Source organism: Saimiri boliviensis, chromosome 3 (assembly GCF_048565385.1).
Source record: "Saimiri boliviensis isolate mSaiBol1 chromosome 3, mSaiBol1.pri, whole genome shotgun sequence".
NCBI lineage: Eukaryota > Metazoa > Chordata > Mammalia > Primates > Cebidae > Saimiri > Saimiri boliviensis.
In genome coordinates, this window is record NC_133451.1 from 73,985,166 (window position 1) to 74,010,615 (window position 25,450).

The window sequence follows — 25,450 nt, forward strand, 5'->3', positions numbered from 1 at the left end:
CTTTTGGAGGGAGCCATAACAAATGCATATTAATCAAATGCAATGTTGCAAGCTTGCTCGTATCCTGATTTCAATAATCTAACTCAAAGAAGCTACTTATAAAACAATGGGGAAATTTTAGGTGTATCATTCCTATTTTGAACATTTTTAAAGGACCCTTAACTCTTAGAGATGTATACTAAACTATATGCAGATGAAATACAAGACTTATGATTTCTTTTAATATAATTCAGTGGAACTATGGCTACATGAAAAGATGAGACAAGATTCACTGTGTTGATAATTTTTGAAGCTGGTCAATAGGAACAGGAAATTTATTATACTATTAATCTACACTTGTATTTGAAGACATTTCTGTGATAGAAAAGCCCACATTTTAAAAAAATTTTAAAAAAATTACTTTTATCTCTTTGAGTTGAACAAAATTAGCTTACACTTCCATAGAAAAGTCACTAGAATTACTTTATGGTACTTAATCCCCAGTATTTCCTCAGAGACATGAACAGTCAAGAAAACAATTCCTGCTTCTAACGTTTCATTTTCCTTATTGGGTCTCAGGATTTTTTTTTAAGTATCTTCTTTCTTTAAATTTGTGCTATAGACTGGTTCAAGACTTTCTAGCTAAATCACAACAGATATTTAGATACTGCCTGTGCAGACTATGCTTCTTATACCAACTTGGAGAGGAGCAATTCTTATTTCATACCTGTATTAACCCATAGAGCCCCCCTATATAGATTAGAAAAAAGTACTACTACCTCTAATGGAGGCAGTTTGTTTGGGCTGGACCTTTTGTTGATCCCTTAACTAGATGTTATTGTGCAGTGAACAAATTAGGTTTCTGTGATAGCCTTGAAATTGTAGAATCTTTCCTTTATTTTCAAAATTCCACTAAAAGTTAAAATGAGTTTGTTTTGTTTTGTATAAAATTACTGGTTTACTATTTTCCCTCCTCCTCCACATACACTGCTGGTACAAATTATTTTTAAGCTCTTACTAGATGACTCTTCCCTTCGTATCACATGCAGTCTTCCTCTTCATGTAGACCAGTGCACTGCAACATAGCCATTTCTTCCACAGATTTATAAAAGGAATAGAGAGCAATCTACATCTTTTAAAAACTAAACTTTTAAATTTGAAATAATTTCACTTACACAGTTTTTCCAATGCGAACATCTTACAAAACTGTTAACACAATATTACCATCGGTATATTGACTTTGATACAATCTGTCAATCTTATTGATATTGCCCCAGTTTTACTTGTACTCATTTGTGTATGCATGTTTAGTTCCATGCCATTTTGTCAAATGTAAATTAGCCCACATATTTTTATCTGTATGATTTTGTAGATACTGCCTTAAACTATTGTAAAAGAATAGCTAACATGTATTTAGTATTTGTTATATACCCAACAGTTTTCTAAGCATTTCGTATATATTCACTCACTCAACACTCAGAACAAGCTTAGAAGGCACACACCATTATCTCTGTTTTACGGATTAAAAACACCTGATATACAGAGTTAAGTAGCTCACTGCTGTATCATGTAGCAAACTGCAGAGAAAACTAAAGCCAGCATTAGGCAGTCTGATCCAGTATCTGTGCTCTTAAACTCTACGCTGTACTTTCTAACAAATAACTTCATTTTAATTTCTTTCACGTCTTCTAAATGGACACTGTGAGTATTTTTTGAGTCAACACCTCTATTCAGTATATTATCTAATTCTACCCCAGAAAAGCTATTTTTTGCTGGCTCTGACTTCAGGTCATAACCTGGCCAGCCCCAACTAGCAATGTATCCTTCTTTGCTAGTGTAGTATGAGTATTAAATGAGACCAGGCAAGTCACCTGTCTAGGACAGTGTTGGAGACATAATGAGTTATTTGCCTTCTTTTTCCCTTGCACCTATCATTTTTTCTTCATTTCACCATAGGTAAGTCCAGTCCATGTCATCATATGACTGAACTCCTGCTAGATATTAAATTAAAACATTCAGACACTGTTCATGTATATACTGCAAACAGGCTGTGGTCTTTTTAACCTTCCTCCAGCCTCTCTCAGCCCTGTCTCCACTGTCAGCCCCTCATCGGTAGGTTTTCTCCTTGTGCACTGGCATAATATTTCCAAATCTGCCCTTTGCCACCCGCCTAATTAGCACTGTAGCATCTTCTCAGTTTTTGACTATCAGCTTTTATTTATTTACTCACTTACATATTTGTATGTAAAATGGTAAAACTTTTCTTTGAAAAAAGCATAGGCAAAATTCAATATGTAAGAGACATTGGAAAAATTATATGTTCTTCAGAATCCCACTGACTCAAAGTCTCCCTACTGTGCAGCAGAGCTTGAAAACACCTCTGCCTGTTTTTACTATACTTTCCAGCATTATTGCCTGTAACTTGTTCCACTGCTTAGACTCTCTCCTCTTTTTTTCATATTCCTACTCTTATTGCCACAATTGCTCATTTTTTTTGCTTTGATTCATACTTTTATTCCTTGTCTGCTATGGTCTCCTTCCCTCTCTCCACATCTGCAAATCCTACTTATTCTTCAAACAAGCTCTAAGAGGTTTTCTATGAAACTGCCTCCATTCTTTAAGCCATCGCCACCCCTTATTCTCCTCTCCAGCATCTCTTAAGCTGCTATTGTCTCACCACTCATTTGGGATTTAATAATGATATGTTACTTTATTAGAATTTATTCCTACTGATGGCCTTTCTGTGCCACTTTTGAAAGGCATTGCCACTTTCTCAGAATCCCATCTTTGCCACTAAGAAATCCTAGATGAAGTACTTTGTATTCCCATAGCAATTAGCACAGCATACTGAAAGTCTACCCACATGTTTTGCTAAATGAATTACTGAAATGTATACAACATCAGAGCATAAAGTATAGAAATTACTTGATGTTCTCAGTATTTAAGAAGAACAACTTTTGGGTTGCCTTAGAAGCAAGCAAATTATTCTTACTGGTCTCATCGTTCTTTTAGCATCAGTAATCCCACTTATATCTACTGCCTTCACTAGAAACTTTAGTTAATAAAAATTTATGTCTTTGACAATATACATAAGACTATTGCTAATGACATACTAATATAAATTAAATAGATAAGCCTATATATCTATGCAACTAAATTTGGGAAAAATATATACAAAATATGTAATTCGATGAGGCATTGTATGTTGTTTGGGTAAACATAGTCTATATTTATAGTAGAAACAGAATAAGTGGTAAACAAAAGTCTAAAGAAGAATGGATGAATTGATTTTTTCTATGTATTTTATGCCTATGAATTAGACCCAAAACTCATGTATGTTTATGCTTATGCTGAATCTTTGTGACAACTTTCTTCTGTAAGAAATCCATAAATATATATATATATTACATAATTATTATACATATGATTATATGCTTTTTATATTTAGATAAAATTATTACACCTCATTTTTATAGGTAATCAAGGTCAAAAGACCCTATTATATTATGTAAAGAAAGAAAAATTCATTTGCCTTCTATTCAAATATCTTCTATTGTAGATGAATAATTTTAAAAATCTTGTTTTGAAGTAAAAACTCACACCATTTTTCTTCAGAAAAAGTAACTGTGGAAAATTATGTCTTTATCATCAGAAAAATTGTATTAATATTGTTGATCTTTAAGAGTTTAAAGTTATAGTGAAAGGTGTAGTTGTAATAATCAGTCACAATTTTAAAGCGGTACTTCAAAAAAGCCTGAGGTAAGAGAGGATTTCAAATAAGAGAGATGCATGTGATATTGATATATTAGATGAAGGTGATAGGTGAACACCTATATTTTGTATAATATTCTGGAACCGGTAAATTATTTTTGTGACTTTATCTTAAAGCAATGGATTTCATAAAGAGCAGAAGGAATAGCCAACAAAACTTGCCTGTCACAGCCTTTTTCTAGTCTAGGAATTAGACCAAGACTATTTGGAAGGGCTGAGAAGTAAATGATTAAATGTCATTGTCCATGCAATAAATATAAGGGAAGGCTTCACTAACAAGATTGTGCACTGATTTTCTATGGTCAGGCTTACTTGAGGTATTTGATATGACTCAAAGTTTAGTAAGTTTCCCAGTTTAAGTAGATTGGATAATTGGAGAAAATGACCACATTACATAGGACAGGGGTATAATTTAGGATAAAGGAAGTAGAACAAACGTAGCATCTGAATAACTCAAATTGCTAAGCCACAATAGAATAAAAAAGAAAATAAGGTCCCTTAGAGAGGAAATAATGTGGTTCAGCACATGGGCTCTGGAATCTGACCGGCTCTTCTCTGGAATCTGACTAGCTGTGCAATTCCAGGCATGCTACTCAAGCCTTGTGCTTTATTGTCCTCCTTTGTGGAATGTGATAATAATATTATCTACTTCATATAACTGTTATCAGACATCTACTATTTTTGCCCAGAATCATTCATCCTATCATAGACATCCCCACTTCCCCTTTTGGCCTATGTGTTCATAAGAAAAAGTATGTGATTTTATCAAGACAATTATGAAATTGAATTTATTTATATATTTATTTATTTTGGTTGTGTGGTTGGTTCAGAGAGACTGACATTCTTCAGTCAAAGCAAAAGTGAGACATCTTCTTTTCCACCAGACTAGAACCTAAAAGATGCAGGGGTGAAGCTTCTACAATTCCACTTGCTGGGAAGAATATGAGAACAAAAATGGAAGAGAGAAAAACTCATGGCTAGAAAGAGATAGGATACTGTTTTAGCTCCTGAATTTAGCAGTTTGTAAAACAAGCCCTGTCATACTTTTGCTATTGTAAACAACAAATTTTTCTTTTTCTTCAGGTTAAGCCAGCTTGAGTTGGGTCTTCTGACACCTGAAATACAGTGCTAACTAAATGGGGTTTAAATTATAAATATATAGTGTGTGTGCACATGTGTAATTACATATATATATATATATATATATATATATATATATATATATATCATGTAGATATATATACTTTAGGAACTGCATATATATTTATATTTATATATATATATATAAATATAAATATATCAATGTATCCATATCTCAGTTCCTAAAATCTGCTGGTGCTCAGGAATATAACTAATGCTTCTTGTGTATTCATTAAATTCTAGATACTTTTCAAATGACTTCAGACAAGTATGTAATTCTTATGATCTTATCAGGCAGAGTATATTAGTTATCTATTGCTGCACAAAAAATTACATCAAAACCTGTATTTATTACTTCATAATTCTGTGAGAAATTAGGGAGCAGCTTATTTGAATAATTCTGGCTGCTGGTCTCTCATGTTTTATTTCAGCCAAAATGTCATTGAAGGCAGCAGATTTCTGAAGGCTTGACTGAGACTCTAGTACCCAGTTCTAAGATAAAAGAGTGATTGAAAAATAAAGTAAGACAAAAGTGATTGAAAAATAAAGTAAGACAAAAGCTTCAGTATCTTTTATGCTCAGAAACACTGTGTCATTTACACAATATTCTATTGGTTACTCAAGTCAGTCTATTCAGTGTAGGAGGGAACTAGATAAGAACGAGACTACTAGCAGGCAGGGACTATTGGGGGCCATTTCGGAGGCTGACTACCATATGTGGTACCTTCATTTTATAAATGAGAAAATTAAGACTTAGAATATTTCAGCAGTTTGTCAAAGTTTGCATAGCTATTAGGTGGTACCTGTATTACATAATTATAATGTATTCAGCAAATTATTTTCCTTCATAAATGGGTGTAAAATTATAGAACGTAAAACTTGTTTAATGTTTCTATCACTTGAACTCTGAAGTAGGTCTTTGTTTTAAAACGGTAGCACATATTAATTAGGCTAAAAGCAATATATCATTGCAAAAGACTTTTTCAAAGTGCTTATACATATATTATAGCAGTTTGAACAACATCACTGGCTTCAAAAATAGAGACCATTTTTTTGTTTTTAGGAATCTTTGAAAATTTGTTTTAATTCAACAAAATATTCTGAATGGTAATATTGCAACCTTGCTCCTTCTTTCATTTTGCTTTAAGTTTCTGTCTTAATCCTTTCATATTAATTCATTTTGATTAACAGTATAGTTAGAAATCTTAACCCAGTTCACAAATTTTCTTCTCTTACCCCACCCCTAGTAACAGTCATTTTATTCTCTATTTCTGTATATTCAACTTTTTTTTAAGATTTACATATATATGAGATAATTAATATTTTTCTCCCTTTGTACGGCTTATTTCACTTTGCATAAAGTCCTACAAGTTCATCCATGTTGGGGCAAATGACAGGATCTCCTTTCTAGAGGCTAAATAATAGTTCATTTGTGTGCATTATGTATTGTTATTTCTGTATCTTGGTTATAGTGAATACTGCTGCAATGAACATAGGAATGCAGGTATTCTTACGAAGTGATGTAGATATACTCATTTAGTGTAAAAATATAGTCCTTTGTGTATATACCCAGAGGAAAGATTTCTGGGTCATACAGTAGTTCCATTTTTAATTTCCTTAAAACCCAATCTACATTCCCATTAACAGTGTATGAGGGTTTCCTTTGCTTCTCACTCTCACTGGCACTTGTGATCTCTTGTCTATTTGAGGATGCCCATCCTAACACATGTGAAGTGATATGTCATAGCAGTTTTAATTTGCATGTCCCACATGACTAGTGATATTGAATGCTTTCTTGGCCATTATTTTTATTTCTTATTTGGAGAAATGTCTACTCATGTCCTTTGTTCATTATTTAATCAGTTTATTTATTTATTTGCTAATGAGTTGTACAAGTTTTTATAAATTTTGGATATTAATCCATTATTAGATACATGGTTTGCAAATATTTTCCCAGTACATAGGTTTCCTTTTTATTTTATTTATTTATTTTTTTTATTTCTTTGCTGGGTGGAAGCTTTTTAGTTTAATGTAGTCTCATTTATTTTTGTTTTCTTTTATAATCTGAGCTTTTCTTGTGTGATATTAAAAAAATCATTGCCAAGGTCAATGTCAAGGAGCTTTTTTTCTGTTTTCTTTTAGGAATTTTATGGTTTTAGGTCTTACATTTAGGTATTTTATCCATCTGAGTTTATTTTTGTATATGGCATAAGACAGTTCAATTTCATTATTTTTCATGTGGAAATCCAGTTTTCCCAGATCATATATTGAAGAGACTATGATTATACTTTCATGGGTAACTATATATCGTAACCTATTTTCCCACTCTTACCAATAGTATTCCATTCACCACTGTTCTTGATCTAAAATGTTCTCTTAACCATCAAGTCTCTAATTCTTCTTCCAGAGTATCTGTAGGGTTTACCATTTCCTTTCTATTTTCATGGCCAGAATTTCAATAGCTACTCTAATAACCTTTGGCAATTTTCTACTGGATGCTTGCATTAAATGCCCCCAAACATTTATTTACTAGAAATTGTTAAAATTTGTAATTACTGGATCTTGCATAGACTTTTTTTTTATTATGCTTTAAGTTCTGGAGTACATGTGCAGAATGTGCAGGTTTGCTACAAAGGTATACACATGCCATGGTGGTTGGCTGCATCCATCACCCCGTCACTTACATTACATATTTCTCCTAATGCTATCCCTTCCCTAGCCTATCACCCCCTGAAAGACCCGATTAAATAATCACTTCTTGGCCTTTTGGCTAAGATCAAGTTTAACACTGAAATTGCAGTTTTTAGTTAGTAAAAATCATTAGGTTACATGGAGAATAAGAGGTTAGTAGAGACGTTCTCATCTATGAGGCGTAATTATAAAGCTGTTTATTGAAGCCATATGAATGGATATTTTTCCCAGTGTTTACTGAATTTAATATTTTCCACAGCATCTAACTTTTTAAACTGAAAGAGTCTACAATTGGTTTCATCAATTTAGGAAAGTGCCTTGCTTAAAACATAGTTAATGTAACTCAGTGTGGTTAAATAATATTTTTTTAGGCATACTTCTTAAATCTAGTAATAAAATTTATTGTTCAGGGCCAAGCAGAATAGAATAATGAAAAAAAAATCCTTGTTAGATTATTTTTCCTTTTAATGTCCAAAGAACCTCCACATATTTTCTGGAAATCTTGCAATTTGAAATTGCTATTATCTTTGGCTCTGATTTAACCCATAAACTAGTTACCCTGAATTCTAAGACACTTGTGATAGACATGTGGCTAGTGAAGTATACCCTCTGTTTTGAGGGCTATAGTTTTTGCGGAAATAACTAGTATTCCAGGATATTTTTTTCTTGCCTTGGTTTAAAGGGATAACCCTAGTGTAATTAAGTCATAGTTTGGGGTGGAGAGGAGGTAGAAGAGAGACATTAAAACCAATGAAAACACAGCTGACCAAATTACTTTGGCTATTTGATGTAACAGATAAAACAGATTAAAAAGTGATGATTTACAACACTATATACTTCACAGTCCAAGAGGGTTTGACTTTCAGATTAATGAAGCTATAAAGATAAATTGCTACCTACGTGTTATTCCACTTTTCAAATATGAAATACTTTAAAAACTGAAGTCTAATTATGGACTATAGTCTTTCTGTGAACATTAATAAAAGTTTGGCCAAGCCTAAATTATGCTTTCCACAACCTTTTTAAAGTCAAATGAAAACAAAACAAACCACAACCAATTATAGTAACCGTGCTGTGTAGCAGGTTTGCAAATATATGATACATTTTGACAGCTGTTTTTTACTGGAATCCTATCAAGACAATCACTAAATATTTTGGAATGCTTAAAATGAGAGAATGCTAAATTTGTAACAGTGCTTCAGCCACTGGAGGCCCCAGAGTTGGAAAGTATCTTTTGGTTGCTGCAGTGCTTCCTACCAATGCTTGAAAGGCTGCTATAGTGCTACCAATGCATAAATCTGGGTGAAAATTTCTGTAACTCAGATTCTCCAGTAATTAATGCAAAATACTTACTTTAAATGTAATCACTCACTGTTCAAAACATTTATACCATTTGTGCAAACAAATGTATCCTTCTGATACACTTGATCAGTAAGATGGAGAAAAATGACGTTCAGAGATTTGTCCCAATAAAGTAAGTTGAATGATTAGAAAATAATATTCCCAATCCTGCTAATAAAAGAATGCTCTCAAGATACAGGAGGTAATAAATGAAAGTGTGCCGTGCTGATCCTTGACCTTGGTACTCTCAAAAGTAACTTAGATAATGTGATAATGTCTTGTCTCCTGAGCTGTGCATATTATATATATATCCACATATATCCATGTGGCTAATCTCAATGTTCCTTCTGTTGTTGTTAATGTTGTATGTGTTTTATTTAAAATAAGTTAATCTGAATCTTAGTAAAAATCACCTTTTCCTATCCTTCTACCTCTTTTCTTCCCTATTCACACTAATTCAGTCACAATATTTTAAATGTGTCACAGCCAAGAGAGCCTCAGAGCTTCTAAGAAGCAACTGAGTCAATGCCTTCTTCTCATTTCCTTCTAATACTTCCTTCTTGGACAGCAAATTATCTTCCTCACACTGCCTAAAAGCATCCTGAGGAAGCTCAAGGTGACCACAGTTACTAATAGTTATGTGGCCAACAGGAAACCCAAGTTTTGTAGAAACACCAATTTCAACCCTTTTTTAGAATAGGTCCTTTCAGTTACTAGAGCTCCTATGCCAGAACTACATGAAACAAGGCCTAACATATTTAAGGTGTAAGGGTAATTCTAGTTTATCTATTACCACTCCCTAACTCTGACTTTCACTTTCCAGGAATATCCAACATGTGGAGTTCTTCCCTATCTGTTTTTGGTAATGCTATCCATTCTGCCTGAAAATTTTTTTTTCATAAATCCTCCCTGACACAGCTGACATGTCAATTTCTCCAGAAATCCCTCTTTCATATCTGCAAGATAAGTTGTGTGTTCCCCTCAAATCCATGTCTTTCTAAGCTACTGGTTCTCAAACTTCAGTGTGCACCAAAACCACCTGGAGGACTTACTAAAATACAGATTCCTGGGACTCAACTCCCTGAATTTCTGATTCAGTAGGGTCTGCAGTGGGGCTTGAGACTTTGCATTTCTAGCAAATCCCTAGGGCATGTCAATGCTGCTAATCTAGGGATTACACTTTGAGAATTTTGTTTTATATTTTAATTAAATATAGAAAATAAGACAATGTAGACTTTCCCCAACTCAAATGTGAACTCCTTGAAGCCAAAAGACCTGGCCTTACCTGTACTTTTAGTTCCTGAGCACAGTGCCTGACACTCAATAGGCCATCAATGTTGAAAAATGAAAGTTTATAGGCTTGGGAGCTAGGCAAAAGTAGACCTGTAGCCTTATTTTATTGATAACTAACTGAACTAACTGTTGGATAACTTGGGTAACTAATTTTACCTGTTATGCCTTCAGTTTTGTCATGTCCATTTGAGGATTAAAATGTAGTGTGCCCATTACATCCTGTTATTTTGAGATTAAATTAAATATGTTGACATATATAGTGTGTGTGTGTGTGTGTGTGTGTGTGTGTGTGTGTGTGTGTTGTCATAATCCTCTCTGTGGGTTATTTGTGCATAGGGATAAGCTCATTAGCTAGAACATCCTAAGTACTTTGTAAGTGGTACCTTACTAGAGCTACGAATAAATTTATGCTAAAAATTCTTTTTTTCTGCTTGCTAACAATTCTAAGTGCATAGTTTATACTGGCCAGCTTCTCTGGGGGTGAGAAGGGAAGCAAGAGGAAGGGAAAAGCCATTATCCATAAAGAACAAGAGGACACATAATTGGCCTCTGAAACATAATTTTCTGTGGTAACTGGGAAGTCTGTGTTTATTAAAAGGGTTTAGGGTTAGATAATATGTTCCTGGGTTTCCAAAGCAGTCCTGAAAACTGAGCATGCCTTTGTAAGCATCTTACTCTTACGTTGCAGTGAATTAAGCACCAAGAAGAAACTGATTTAATAGTATATTTGGGTCAAGGTTTAGGAGGGGAGCAGCATGAAATTTACAAAGGACTCAATTTCAATTAAAATCCATTCTACCACATTAGACAGCCTCATGAATTTAGGCAAAAGTTAGTGCTGACGCAAAGTTAGCTGATAACAAATTACTAAATGATTTTGTTAATATGCTGATAAATTATTCTGTTCTAAAAATTTGTATAGATATAGATAAGTGTTCAATTACTTTCACATCTATGAGTGAATAAACAAACTTTCTTAGCATGGACTACATTTAAGTATTTTGAAACACGTTTATTCTTCACATGGCTTATTTTTATTGCTACTTTAGAGATGAGCAAACAGAAGTACAGAGTAACAAATTTGTCCAGAAAATAAGTTTTAGGAAGCTGTTTTGAGGGCCAACTCTTGACTGCAATTCTAATATTGAGAACATTTTAATGCCTTCTCATCAAGCATAAAAATTTATTAACCTGCTCAGATATTTTAGAGTCATGCTCTTTCTGTATGTTAGCAATCTAATTATTTTACTGTCATAGACCACTCATCTTAAATAAATAAAACATGTCTTTATATTCAACCTCTAGTTGAATAGGCAGACAAAGGTAGGCATTAATATATCTACCACTATTTTCTTACCTTAGTAGGAATCAGTAGGAAACTTGCTCAAGAATATCCAACAAATTAAGTCAGAGTTTATTTCACCATACTTCCACACCCCAAATCAAAATTTTGTTGCCCTTCCATGAAAAATTCTGTTGTGGTTCCTTGTGTATAGACTAAGATTTAGCACTATTATTATTATTGAAGCAGCTCCAAAATTTACTATTTAAGGGTTTGAAAACCACTAAGTCTACTTTAATGCATAATTTCTTTGAAATATGAATTGACCTTTGGCAAAATCATGTGCAGCTTCTCCATCTTCTGGTTCACAGTACCACTTTGAAGTTTCATAGTCAAAAGATAACACATACATATTTCATAAACCCTCAAAGATCTGAAAGTCTCTGTCTTAGTGGTTAGAGCAGTTTTTTTTTTTTTTTTTTTTTTTTTTTTTTTTTTTTAATTGATAGTGGGACACATCTTGAATCAGGCTATGGACTCAAAGTCTGTGACTTTCCCAGCCACATTCGTATTTTGAAATCCTCACTCCCTAAGTGATAGTATTAGGAAGTGGAGGCCTCTGAAAGGTGATTACATCATGACAGTGGAACTTCCATGAATGAGATTAGTGCCTTTATTCGAAGAGCCCAGAGAGGTAGCCAGCTCTCTGTCTCTCTCTCCTTTCATTAGGTAAGGATACAGTAAGTCTTCAGTTTGTGACTTAGAAAAGGGCCATCACCAGGACCCTACTGTGCTGGCATTCTGATCTTGGAATTCCAGTCCCCAAAACATAAAAAATTAATGTGTTGTTTATAAGCTATCCAATCAATGGTGCTCTGTCATAGAGCCCAAATGATTACAAGCCACAATCAGCAGGATGCTCAGAATGTACTGGGGAGAATTATTTGCTAAAGTTACTATGACTATTACATGTGAACAAAGAACATATTAGAATAAAACATTTTGCCGCAAATCCTAAATAACACAAATGTTTGTCATATTAGAATTCTAATGGGGACATTTATCAATTTATTTCTGAATATACATTAAACTCTAGACTACATAACTGAGGCTTTGAAAATTTCTAATTATATAATACCAATCATACATTTTCTTCCCCTAACATCCCCACCAAAAAGCAAAACAAAGCAAAATAACCTTTGAAGTTTTCAGTGACTAGATCTTAACTAGCTTCAAAGAAACCTAAACGTAGTATTAGGGTGAATTCTCTGATTGCAGATTTTATTATTATTCTAGAGAAAGAAAATATTACTTAACAAGTCTCTTTTTGTTCCTGAAAATAAAATTTAAAAAAATTCGCTATTATGGATGGGAATTTCAGGAAAAATATATAAATCTGTGGTCTTTAAATTCATTTAGGGTGGATATGAATTCTAGCTCTTTTATTTCTTAGCTGGGTAAACTTGGGCAAATATTTAACCTCCTTGATTCTCAATCAAGAGGTATCATGGGAGATAATGGTGCCTATTTGTAAGAGTAGTAGTGAAGATTAAATAAGATAATACATATAACATATTTAGTACCATTATTATACATAGGAGGCCCTCAATATTAGCAATTATAGCAATTGCTGAGATATAGTGCACTTCAAGAAATTAATTATTTTGGTAAAATAAAAGTAAACTTTCCATGGATATTGAAGATCTAACCCTCAAATCTAAGAAGAAACATGTCATTTGTGCAAAGGGAGTAAAATTCATACTGCTCAAACATGCCTTTGCAAACACCTAAATATGTGCAAGCTGACTTAGAAAGAACACAGGTCCAGGAATAAAGACCAATGAGTGAAGATTTCAGAGAGTCAAGCTGTATTTTGACCTGCAGAAATGATCAATATAAAATGTAGAATCTGATTGAAAAGGGAAATTGAGACCATATTCCCTCACAGAATGATATACTGACAGGTATATATATATATGTTTGAAATGAATACAATCTTACCTGTTTACATGTGTTCTCAGAAGCATGGAGAATGACATTGAGGAGCAGGGTTATCAAAAACATAAACAACTCCAGCAAATGACTACTAAATGAAATACCTACAAAACCAGTTGAAATAAATAGTTCAATGTTATAATAAAATTTATCTGAAAATTTATATAATGTTATCACATATGGTTTTGTTTACGTAGCTTGAAATTGTTATCAGATACATTTCTATATATAATAATCACTGTGTGTAAATGTTAAAATAAAAATTTAACTAAAATAAAATATAATTAAAAATTTAGCTCCTTGGTAGCACTGATGTGGGCCTTTAATAATATTACAAAAAAGCTACAATCTCTACTTCACATTATTGGTTTAGCGGAGTGTTTGCAGGGATAAGGCAGACGTTCGAAGTAAGTTATGTCTGGGTTGATGTGGTCTCATAAGTAGTCTGAACTTTCTGAGTTGCAGTAGGATTCATTACACTTTTGAATTAAACTCCTAAACTGTAAGTGATAGACTAGGCAAATGAGTACGAAAACATCCCTCCCAGAGATAGCACAAAAAAATTAAACAACCTCTGGAGAAGGAAGAAATACCTTAGAGCTCAAAACACTGGATGAAATTGTAGTGTTCATATTTGAAGCTGTCATTACAGTAATTGTGTATTTTAAGCTTACTTCATTTAAATATTATATTTATAGTGGTTGTTGGTTTGAGATAGTATTAATAAGGCAAATAATCAAAGTTGTTAAGTGAATCATACCTGGAATTTATTTTCTTTATATTCTTCTATCAACTAAGTCTATGCTGAGAAATATTTGTTCAGATAGATTTCCTGCATTTATCCCTTTCACAACCCAGTTTGTGTAGGCAAATTTAAATTTTGCACGATCAACATATATTCACATACACCTCCTAAATATAAATAAACTTGGTTATCTGTACAACAAAGGAAGATTTTTAGCTTGGTCTTTCCATAATGTTTATGTAAATATAGAAATCTAATAATATCCAATTTGTTTATATTCTGACTATGTAATTGAGAGACATCTATTTCTTGTGCAACAATGGAAACAATGAATTTTGAGCTTCAAAAACTCATTTTTATATTTTCACATATTAAATAAATTTTGAAATTATATACATTAGTTCTCTAGAGGGACAGAACTAATTTATATATATATATCCTATTAAGTTTTAACTTAATAAACTTATATACCCTATTAAGCTTATTAAGTATTAACTCACATGGTCACAAGGTCCTACAATAGGCCATCTGCAAGCTGAGGAGCAAAGAGAGCAAGTCCAAGCCTCAAAACTGAAGAACCTGGAGTCTGATGTTCAAGGGCAGGAAGCATCCGACACAGGAGAAAGATGTAGGCTGGGAGGCTAGGCCAGTCTAGCCTTTTCATGTTTTTTTGGCCTGCTTTATATCCTGGATGCACTGGCAGCTAATTAGATGGGGCCCACCAAGATTAAGGGTGGGTCTGCCTTTCTCAGCCCACTGACTAAAATGCTAGTCTCTTTTGGTAACACCTTCACAGACACACTCAAGATCAATATTTTGCATCTTTCAATCCAATCAAGCTAGTACTCAGTATTAACCATCACAAGTCCACCCTTTGTCAGCTTGCCCCATACACATCTCCTGAGATCATACATAATCTTCAAATGAAGACAATAATAAGTTCATAATTATACCTAGCATCGTACAACTATCCTTCATACAACCAGAAATACACCAATCCCCAACCCAAGTGCTATTACATAAAGTTAAAAATACTTAAATGCTGATATGAAGTCAATATATCTTATGTCACAGGATAAAGGAAAAAGGAAATAAATTTTTTTTTAATAAAAGTGTATACATTCACAAACATGTTTTTAACAAAAGAAGGAGGAAATACTCATGACACTTACAGTTCTCATTTCTGCAACTGGTCGCATAGTCATAGCTGGTATTGATTACTACCTTCTACTACACGTTCTGTATTCTCTCTGCCTTCAGTAAGCACCTCAGAAGGTTGCGTTATTTTTCCTGGTGGAATGATACAAACCTTCATTCCTGATGGATCTGGGACATTTATAATCCTGCTTGGATTGGGCTATTGTAGTTTCTCATTGACATTAATCACAGGACATAGCAATACTAAGAGGCACCCTAATGGATCTCCTGTATTCTATGCATACTCTTCCTTACCTCCATTGTGGAGTAGTAAACTGGTTACATCTTGATAGTCTGGGTAAATCACCCCGGCCAGCACTGTAACTCCCTTCTTAGCCTGTTGACTTAAAAGTAGGAGGAGCCCAAACTGTCCAGGTGGCAGTCTTAAGTTCCAGTTTAATGGAATCATTGTTTTGTCTGCTAGTGGCAGTGTTCCTTTCTCTGGAACTAAGACCTCTACACAGCAGAATGTAATGTTGCGGGAAAAGGAAGCAACATAGTGAATTATTAAGGGTGATGGCACATGTTGCCACTACCACTTCCACTTCCCTTTCTTGATTCTTGAAACTGTGAATCCTTAATTTGGGAGGAACAGTCCCATATCATACAGAACCATCTGTGAACACTCAATATATTGGGTGTGATTTAGAGCATACACTGATCTTCTGGAAAACTTTGTCCCACTCCTGCAAAGCACTGTCACCTAGTTGGCATTATAATTGTGACTTCAGAAGTCCATTCCACTGTTCTATCAATCCAGCTACTTCAGAATGATGGGGAATATGGTAAGACCAGTGAATTCCATCACCATGAGCCCATTGCCACACTTGCTTAGCTGTAAAGTGAGTGCCTTGGTCAGAGGCAATGCTGTATGGAATACCATGATGGTGGATAAAGCATTTTTTACATGGCAGAAGTATTACATGCAAGATAGACAAGCCCATATCTGGAGTAAGTGTCTATTCTGGTGAGGACAAACCTCTGCCCTTTCCATGATGGAACAGGTCAAATATAATTCACCTGCCACCAGATAGTTGGCTGATCATCCCAAGCAGTAGTGCCATATTGAGAGCTCAGTGTTGGTATCTGCTGCTGACAAATTGAGCACTCAACAGTGGCCATAGTCAGGTCAGCCTTGGTGAGTGGAAGTCCATGTTGCTGAGTCCATGCGTAACATCCATCCCTACCACCACAACCACTTTGTTCATGGGCCCATTGGGTGATGACAGGGGTGGCTGGGGAAAGAAGCTGAATGGTGTCCACAGAAGGGGGTATCCTATCCACTTGGTTATTAAAATCCTCCTCTGCTGAGGTCACCTGTTGGTGAACACTCACATGGGATACAAATATCTCCACAGTTTTTGACCACTCATGTAGATGGAGCGGTCCATCTACATATCTCTTCCCCAAATTTCTTTGTCACCAGTTTTCCAGTCATGCTTCTTCCAAGTCCCTGACCATCCAGTCAAAACATTGGCTACAGCCCATGAATCAGTATATCATTGCACAGCTGGTCGTTTCTCCTTCCATGCAAAGTGCAAAAGCACCTGCACTGCTGGAAGTTCTGCCCACTGGGAAGTTTTCCTTCTCTGCTGTCCTTCAGGGATGTCCTAGAAAGGGGCTGTAGTGCTGCAGCTGTCCACATAGCATACAGCACCATCTGTGAATCAGGCCCTTGTCTTCTCTTCCTCTGTCAAATACTGATCATAGGAAACTCCTTTTGAGGTCACTGGTTCAAGCTGAGGGAGAGAAGGCAGGGTGGCAGGAGTGGAGGCCATGAACATTTGAGCCACTTACTCATGTAACTTACTTGTGCCTTTAGGACCTGCTCAAGCTCCATCATGTATATACTACTTCTATTTGATGATGGAATGCTGCTGTGCACAACCCACTTTATGGCTAGATAAGCCAGAAAGCACCCAGTTTCATGATAGGATGTAGAGATCGCATGATGACTTGATGACCCATGGTCAAATGCTCAATTTCCACCAAAGCCCAGTAACAGACCAAGAGTTGTCTCTCAAAAGGAGAGTAGTTATCTGCAGAAGATGGCAGGATGGCAGGGCTTTGCTTCAAAATTCTAGAAGCCTCTGCTCAAGTACCATTGGATCTGCTGGGTCATATGGCCCAAATGGCAGAGCAGCTTGCACAGTAGCCTGGACCTATTGCAGAGCCTTCTCCTGCTCTGGACTCACTCAAAACTGGCAGCCTTTGAAGTCACTTGATAAATGGGGCAGAGTAACACACCCAAATGAGGAATGCGTTGCCTCCAAAATCAAAATAGGCCCACTAGGTGTTGTGCCTCTTTCTTGCTTTAGGAAGGGCCAAATGTAGTAATTTATTCTTCACTTTAGAAGGAATATCTCAACTCTCAACAGGCCCCATAGCACTGGACCCCTAGAAATTTTACTGAGGTAGAAGATCTCTGAATTTTAGTTGGGTTTAGTTCCCATCCTCTGGCATGCAAACATCTGGCCAATAAGTCCAGTGTGTTTGTTACTTCTTGCTCACTGGATCCAATCAGCATAATTCCGTCAGTGTAATGGATCAGTATGATATCTTTCTAAAGTGAAAACTGATCAAGGTATCTCTGAATGAGATTATGGCAGGAATCCGGAAGATTGATATACCACTGAGGTAGGAAAGCAAAAGCATATTGCTGGCCTTGTCAACTGAGGGCAGATTGCTTCTGGTGGGCCTTATGGACAGGAATGGATATAAAGGCAATGAAACCACATCTGATTCAGCAGCTGCAATTGTATTCACCATTTGGTTAAGCTTATAATAATCCACTGTCATTCCCAAAGATCTATCTGTCTTCTGCACAGGTCAAATGGGAGACTGAATAGGGATGTGGCGGGAATCAACACTCCTGCATCTTTCACATCCTTGATGATGGCAATAATCTCTGCAGTCCCTCCAGGGATGTGATATTGTTTTTCATTTACATGTATTCTATGTAGAGGCAGCTCTAGTGGCTTCCATTTGGCCTTTCTCACCACAATAGCACTCATAGCACTCACCATACCAGTTAGGGAACCAGTGTGGGCATTCTGTCATCTGTTAAGTATGTCTATGCCAATTATACATTCTGGCACTTGAGGAAATGACCACAGGATGAGTCCAGGGACCCACAGGACGTACTTTAAATTTGACCTGAGCTAAAACTCCATTAATTAGCTGACCTCCATAAATCCCTGTTTTAACTGGAGAACCACAATGACATTTTGGATGACATGGGATCAACACCAGATCAGAGTCAAGTCCAGTAGTCCTCAAAATGTCTGATAATTTCCCTTTCCCCAATGTGCAGTTACATTGGTAAAAGCCTGGAGGTCTCCTTAGGGAAGGATGGGAGAAAGATTAATAGCATAAATTGTTGCTAGTGTAGCTTGGTACTTCCTCAAGGGGGTCCTTGCTTCCCCTTCGTTCAAGGAGTCCTGTGTCTGTAAATTGCCTTAAGTCTGGAAGTTGAGGGGCCATGATTCTTTGTTTTTATAATTCAAATTAGTCTTTTGTTTATTTGTCCTAGAACTTTTCTGCTTTTATAAATGATATAGGAATTCAGTAGGCTTCCTATCAATTTCACTTTTAGGAGCACCATGATCAATTAGCTAATGACAGAGCTCTACACATGTCTGACTATTCCAATTGCTGCTTTACCTCTGCTGTCCATTACAGTAGCTATGCTACCTTGCCTTTGATGGTTAAGTGCCACCACTTGGCCCCTGCCACCCTGAGATCCGATTATTCTCACTGTGTTTAAATTATGTAATTGAGTGACTGTGGTTCCTGCTGTTAGGTCTGACATACAAAGAAGAGCAATTACAGGGCTCTTCAAAGATACAGCTGCTGCCCTCACAAGTTTCTTTCATAAGGCATTGATCAAGGGTGTATCTTCTAGATCCTCCCAGCTGGATGAGCAGGTCTAAAGTGACTAATCCACTCCACCATCCCAATATCCCTAAACCTCTGGATCCCTTTCTCTATATGAAACCAAGGGAGATCAGGCATTTACAGCTCTCTCACAGTGGGGGCATTCTTTTAATCCAGATTTCAGCTAACCAAGCAAATAAAGTATTAGAACCTTTTTAAATTCCTTGATCTGCAACATTAAATGCAGAGTCCCTACTTAATGGGCCCAAATTAATAAATTCAACCTGATCCAACTTTATGGTCCTTCTGCCATTGTCCCACACCCTTAATATCCATTCCCATGCCTATTCTCCAGATTTATGCTTATGTAAATTAGAAAACTCAAGCAGTTTTTATTGAGTATAGCACACCTCCTCATGGGACCTCTGGGGCCCACCAGGACTTTAGTTACAGATCTAGAAGCAAACAGGGGTTTTTGTGATGGTTCCTAAAAATCAACATTATCTCTCCTGGCAACTGCCTAATGGAAGGCCATCGCTGTTCAGCCTCAGGCAGCACAGGCTTTATCTCCTCAGACAAAAGTGGAAAGGCTGATGGCAGCATGAATCAGGGAGGGGATGTTGCCACTACTGGGAATAGGGAAGCTGTTTCTTCTGGCAAAAAAAAAAAGTTAACCAGAGTTTACAAACTCAGTGACCCCAGATTCATCAGTGTCCTCCCACACGTTCCCATTTCAAGTCACGGGATCCCATTCTTTTCCAATCAGTGTCCTTACTTTAACCATAGGTACCTGGCAAGGCTGTGCATGCACCTTTCCTGACAGAGCAGCCACTTGCATAATTAGAGCTTGTGTCTGTTTTTCTACAATTTCAGGTCTTTCTCTACAGGAAATAAGATTCTCACTCAGGGCAATCTTGTCAGATTTGAGGCTCAGTATCTGCTTCTGAAGCCAGGAGTTAGAATCTCTGAGTTCATCATTTTCTTTCATCACTTGGTCCACTGCACTTAGGAGCAACCAACCAGCTCCATTCGATTCCTTGATTCTTCACATATAATCAAAGGTGTTATGTATAGAATCACTAAACTCCCTTCCTCTAATGAGCAGTGATTCAGGAATGTCGAATGCATTTATTTTGCATAACTCTCTAAACAGTTCACACCAAGGATTATCAGTGTTCTCCATACTATTATAAGTAGAGTTCTTAGCATTTTGAGGTCTAATCATATTAAGCAGCCAACTCCAGAAACCCCCAAATCAATAAAATAACTCTCCATCCTTAATATTCTCTTTCTCTAGAACCACTCCTGGTACCAAAATCTGTATTAGTCTGGGTTCTCTAGAGGGACAGAACTAATAGAATACACACAGACACACACACACACCCTATATCCTGTGTATCATATATATGTATATATCATATAGATCATATATATGTGTGTGTGTATTAACTCACATGATCATAAGGTAGGTCCCACAATAGGCCGTCTGCAAACTGAGAGCTGAGGAGCAAGGATAGCCAGTCTGAGTTCCAAAACTGAGGAACTTGGAGTCTGATATTTCAGGGTAGGATGCATCCAACACAGAAGAAAGATGTAGGCCAGTCTAGCCTTTTCATGTTTTTTCTGCCTGCCTTATATCCTAGCTGTGCTGGCAGCTGATTAGGTTGTGCCCACCCAGATTAAGGGTGGATCTGCCTTTCCCAGTCCCTGACTCTAATGTTAATCTCCTTTGGCAACACCCTCAGAGACACATCCAGGATCAATACTTTGCCTCTTTTAATTAAGTTGGCACTCAGTATTAACCATCACACTATGGTTTAGATAACTTTCTATTTGCAAGGGTTTATTTACATCCCAGAGAAAGCATTATGAAATGGAATCTATGAGTGACACAAATATAATAATGTATTAATTTTTATCAATAAAATGGGTATCCTTTGCTATCATCTTACTCTAAACATTTTAGTAAAACGCCCTAGAAAGAACTACTTCAAATAAAGGGAAAAATGCATTGTCAATCATTACTAGGAAAATTAAGATTGTTGATAAACTATTTCTAAAATTCAATATATAAGAGAAAATAAAGGCTGCATCTTAAAGTATTTGACCAAATCAGTTTTATGAATTATTAAATCAGAATATTCTGCTTCTTCTGACAGTTAGTAGAAGAAATCATGATGGTGAGTCAATCATGTTCCACTTATTATCTATGGATTATTTGCAGATTCTTCTCAAATTCTATACAGTTAAGGGCATTAACTGGGAAACAAGAAAAGCAAAATAAACTGTTGATCACCTTGAAATAGGCAAATCTTCATGCAAAAAGAGGCAACTTTAGCTTTCACAAGGAAGGGTTAAGTAAAATTTAAAACCCATTTTGCCTAAAGCACTCTGCTTTTTCACATTCAAAAGTAAATTTCAGTAGAAATGCAATCCTTATGTTTTTGATTCATTTTCAACTAATTCAGCTCAACAATGTTTTGCAAGCACTTTTTGATGTCAGAGAAACATATTGTTTTATCTCTATAAAGCCATTTTCTGTTGAAGCAGGAAGTCACTAATTAGCATAAAGAACAAAACACTGTACTTTTCAAAACATGATTTAAACCTTCAAAATGAATTAGTTTAAAATTGTCTAAATTTAATTGTTTTGCTCATAATTTTAATTAAAATATTTGAAAACGTTCATATCTCAAAAACCTGGTTTATTTTACAAAAGAAAGGCTATTTGTAGGGATTGCAAGGATGGATAGAGAGAGTAAACAACTAATTTTAAATATATTTTGAATGCAATGGGACAGAGGTTTTAGAATACTTAGGCTTATCCATTTTGAGGCCTGGCTTTACTCAAAATACATGGTTTTAGAAGTGGGTGAGTGCTTTGAGTTATGGTATATGATTATCTTACTGCTTTTCACTTCATATTCTCATTCTATCATATTTCATGTTAAAAGAACCATAGAATTACGGGTTCTCTAGTACATGCCTTTAACATGCTTTCATTATTAGCTGCTATGATGTCAGTTCATAAGTTGTCATCTGTGAGTACTTTAGACATTCCCCCCACCAACTTAGAAGCTCCCAAATATACTCCATTCTTTCTGCCACCAAAAAGTCTTTGATATTTGAAACCTACAACATATAGAAGAGATTCTGGAAAAATTATCAGTATTTGAAATAAGTCTCACCATGCCTTCTTTTCATTGCTTTCTATCTCCTTCAAAAAGTATAATTTGAAAAAGAGTATTTGTGTTTCTCTTGATTTTCCTGAAGTATAAACAAGTAGTGATCATTTAATTTTGGTAAATTTCATAAATTTTAAAAAATTGCACCATCAATAATACAATATGTAAGAAATTGCATTTTATATTGTGATATTTGCATTAATAACTTGTATAAATTTTAGTAAGTCCTTTATAGTGAAATCTCTCATTAACATTAAATTAGAACCTGGAAACATCTGTTCTTTATTGACAAAAAGTTAAAAATCAAGGAAGCTGATATAAAGGTTGTACTTTCAAAAGCAGGGTTAAATAGGATGCAATAGAATAAGTAGGGATTCAGCTCAACCTTTTTCATCGACTGTATATTAGAGTTTAAATAAATTCTTCAAATTCATGTATCTCATCAGTGATGGGGAGATGATTCACACCAAATTCGTTTGACTACAAGTTATATTTATGTTTTTTATTCCACAAACACTTAAGTGGATCCAGGCTTATGGGAGAATTCAAAGCCTCTTAAAGGAATTAGATGTGTGCCAATAATTACAATACAGTGCAATAAGGGAAATTACTAACATATACAGACATGGAAACATCATCAATAAAGTGGCAATGCTGCCTGGATACATCAGAGAAGATCTCACAAAGAAAACTATTGAAGTATATTTTGAAACATTATTATGATTTTGTTAAGGAAATTAAGAATCAAAATTATTATAAAAGAGATTAAGGTATTTCAAAATCTGAGTGTGTACAAAAGCTTCACACACTGGACCATAGAGTATATACCAAACTGTATCATAAGCTAGACCAGAAGCACATCTAAAGCCCAGCTAAAAAGTTGAACAGGAAAGTGAAAGTTAGAGCAAGGAGAAGTTTACATATATCTTATAGACCAGCTCCCTCAAATAGAAACATGACACCAGTTACATATGCAATGTTAAACTTTCTAGTAACCATATTCAAAAAGAAACATAAAATCTAATAAATTTAAATATTTAATATACAGAATATACTACATTTAGATTTTTATGTAATGTATAAGATATATTTCATTTAACAAATATCTGTAAGATATTATATTTTCTGCAATTTTTTTATTGTGGTAAGGTACACATAACATAAAATTAGCCATCTTAACTATTTTTCAGAGTATAGTTTAGTGGTGTCTTAGTCTGTTTGTGCTGTTATAACAAAATTCCAAGATTAGTAATTTATAAAGAATTGGAATTTATATCTTAAACATCTGGGGGACATCCAAGATCAAAGCACTGGCACTCAGTATCTGGTGAGGGCCTTCTTGTGTCTTCACATGGTGGAAGAAAGAAGAGCAAAAGGGCTGACTTTGTGTAAAGGCTCTTTTATATAAGTTGTAATCCCATTCAAGAAGGAGGTGGAGGTGCTTTCAGGACCTGAGCACCTCCTAAAGCCTTCATTTCTTAATACTATTGCATTAGAGATTGTTTCAAGGTGAATTTGGGGGGACACATTCAGAACATAGCAAGCGGTATTAAATATAGTCATAATGTTGTGCAACTATCACCCTCCATCTTCATAACTCATTTAATTTTATAAAATTGAAATTTTATACCCATTAAAAAACAATTTCCTGTTCCTCTTATCCCCTGAAAACCATCATTCTACTTTTTGTCTCTATTATTTCACTATTTGAAGTACTTTATATAAATGGAATCATCCGGTATATTTGTTGTTTTGTGGCTTGCTTGTTTCAGGTCCCGTGATGTCCTCAAGGTTCATTAATGTTGTAACACATATTAGAATTTCCCTTCTTTTTAAAGTTCAATAATATTTCATTGCATGTTTATAGCACATTTTGCTCACCCATCCATCCTTCAATGGACACTTGAGTTACTTCTACATTATATCTATTGTGACTAATGCTGTTACGAATATGTGTGTACAAATATTTCTTTGAGATCCTGTTTTCAATATATGATAACTTGATCTCTTATAAACTTTCTTCATTTAAAATCTATTCTGTGTGATATTAGTAAAGCTACTCTGCTCTCTTTGTTTATAATTTGAATTAAATGTTTCTTTCCCTCTGATCACTTTTAATCTATTTTTGTCTTTGAATCTAAAATGAGTTTTACAGATAGCATTAATTATGTCATGGATTTTTATCTGTTCAGCTAATCTTTTTTTTGACTGGAGGGTTTTATCAATTTATATTTAAAGTAATTACTGGTAAGGAGAGACTTTTGTCATTTTTTAATTTGTTTCCTATGCCTTGTAGCTTTTATGTTCCTCATTTTTTGCACTACTGTCTTTTATGTGTAGTTGATTTTTTGGAGTGAATCACATAATTTCCTTTGGGATTTCCTTTTGTGTACATTCTATAGCTATTTTCTTTGTGGTTATCATGGGCATTAAATACATTGTTATCATTCCATTTTATAAATATAAAATTGATTCACAAAGAAGCTAAACTGTTCATTATCTTTATGGAAATTTTTATTTTGAGAGCACAAGCATAAACCAGGAAGAAATATTTAGGTTTTATATTTAAAAGAAAATTTGAGAATGGAGTCTATTACAAATAACATTGAGAGATAAAAATCACTTCTACAAATTTTCACTATATTCTTTGTAACTCTCTTAACAAAGTAAAATTTTTGTCATCACACATTTTTAAAAGAAAAGAACCACAGAACTTCAGAGGAAACTGAAATAAGCAAGTCTTTTTTTCTACTGTTTTAAATGCTTTATCAAAGCAGGAACTACATCACTTTCATTCATAAAATAAATAATTTTAAATTGAAGCAAACATATTTAACAAATGAAGTAGCAATTAATTGAACACCTCAAAATATCATGGTACACTAAAAATCTTGGAGTACAAAGAAATATAATAATGTTGGGCCCAGTGCAGTGGCTCATGCTTATAATTCCAGC

The 25,450-nt window shown here is 34.9% G+C and overlaps 1 protein-coding gene across 2 annotated transcripts in view; it reads left to right on the plus strand.

Moving 5' to 3' along the window:
* CFAP299 (cilia and flagella associated protein 299) overlaps positions 1–25,450 on the plus strand; it is a 644,411-nt gene that overhangs the window by 456,864 nt on the left and 162,097 nt on the right. The window lies entirely within an intron of this gene.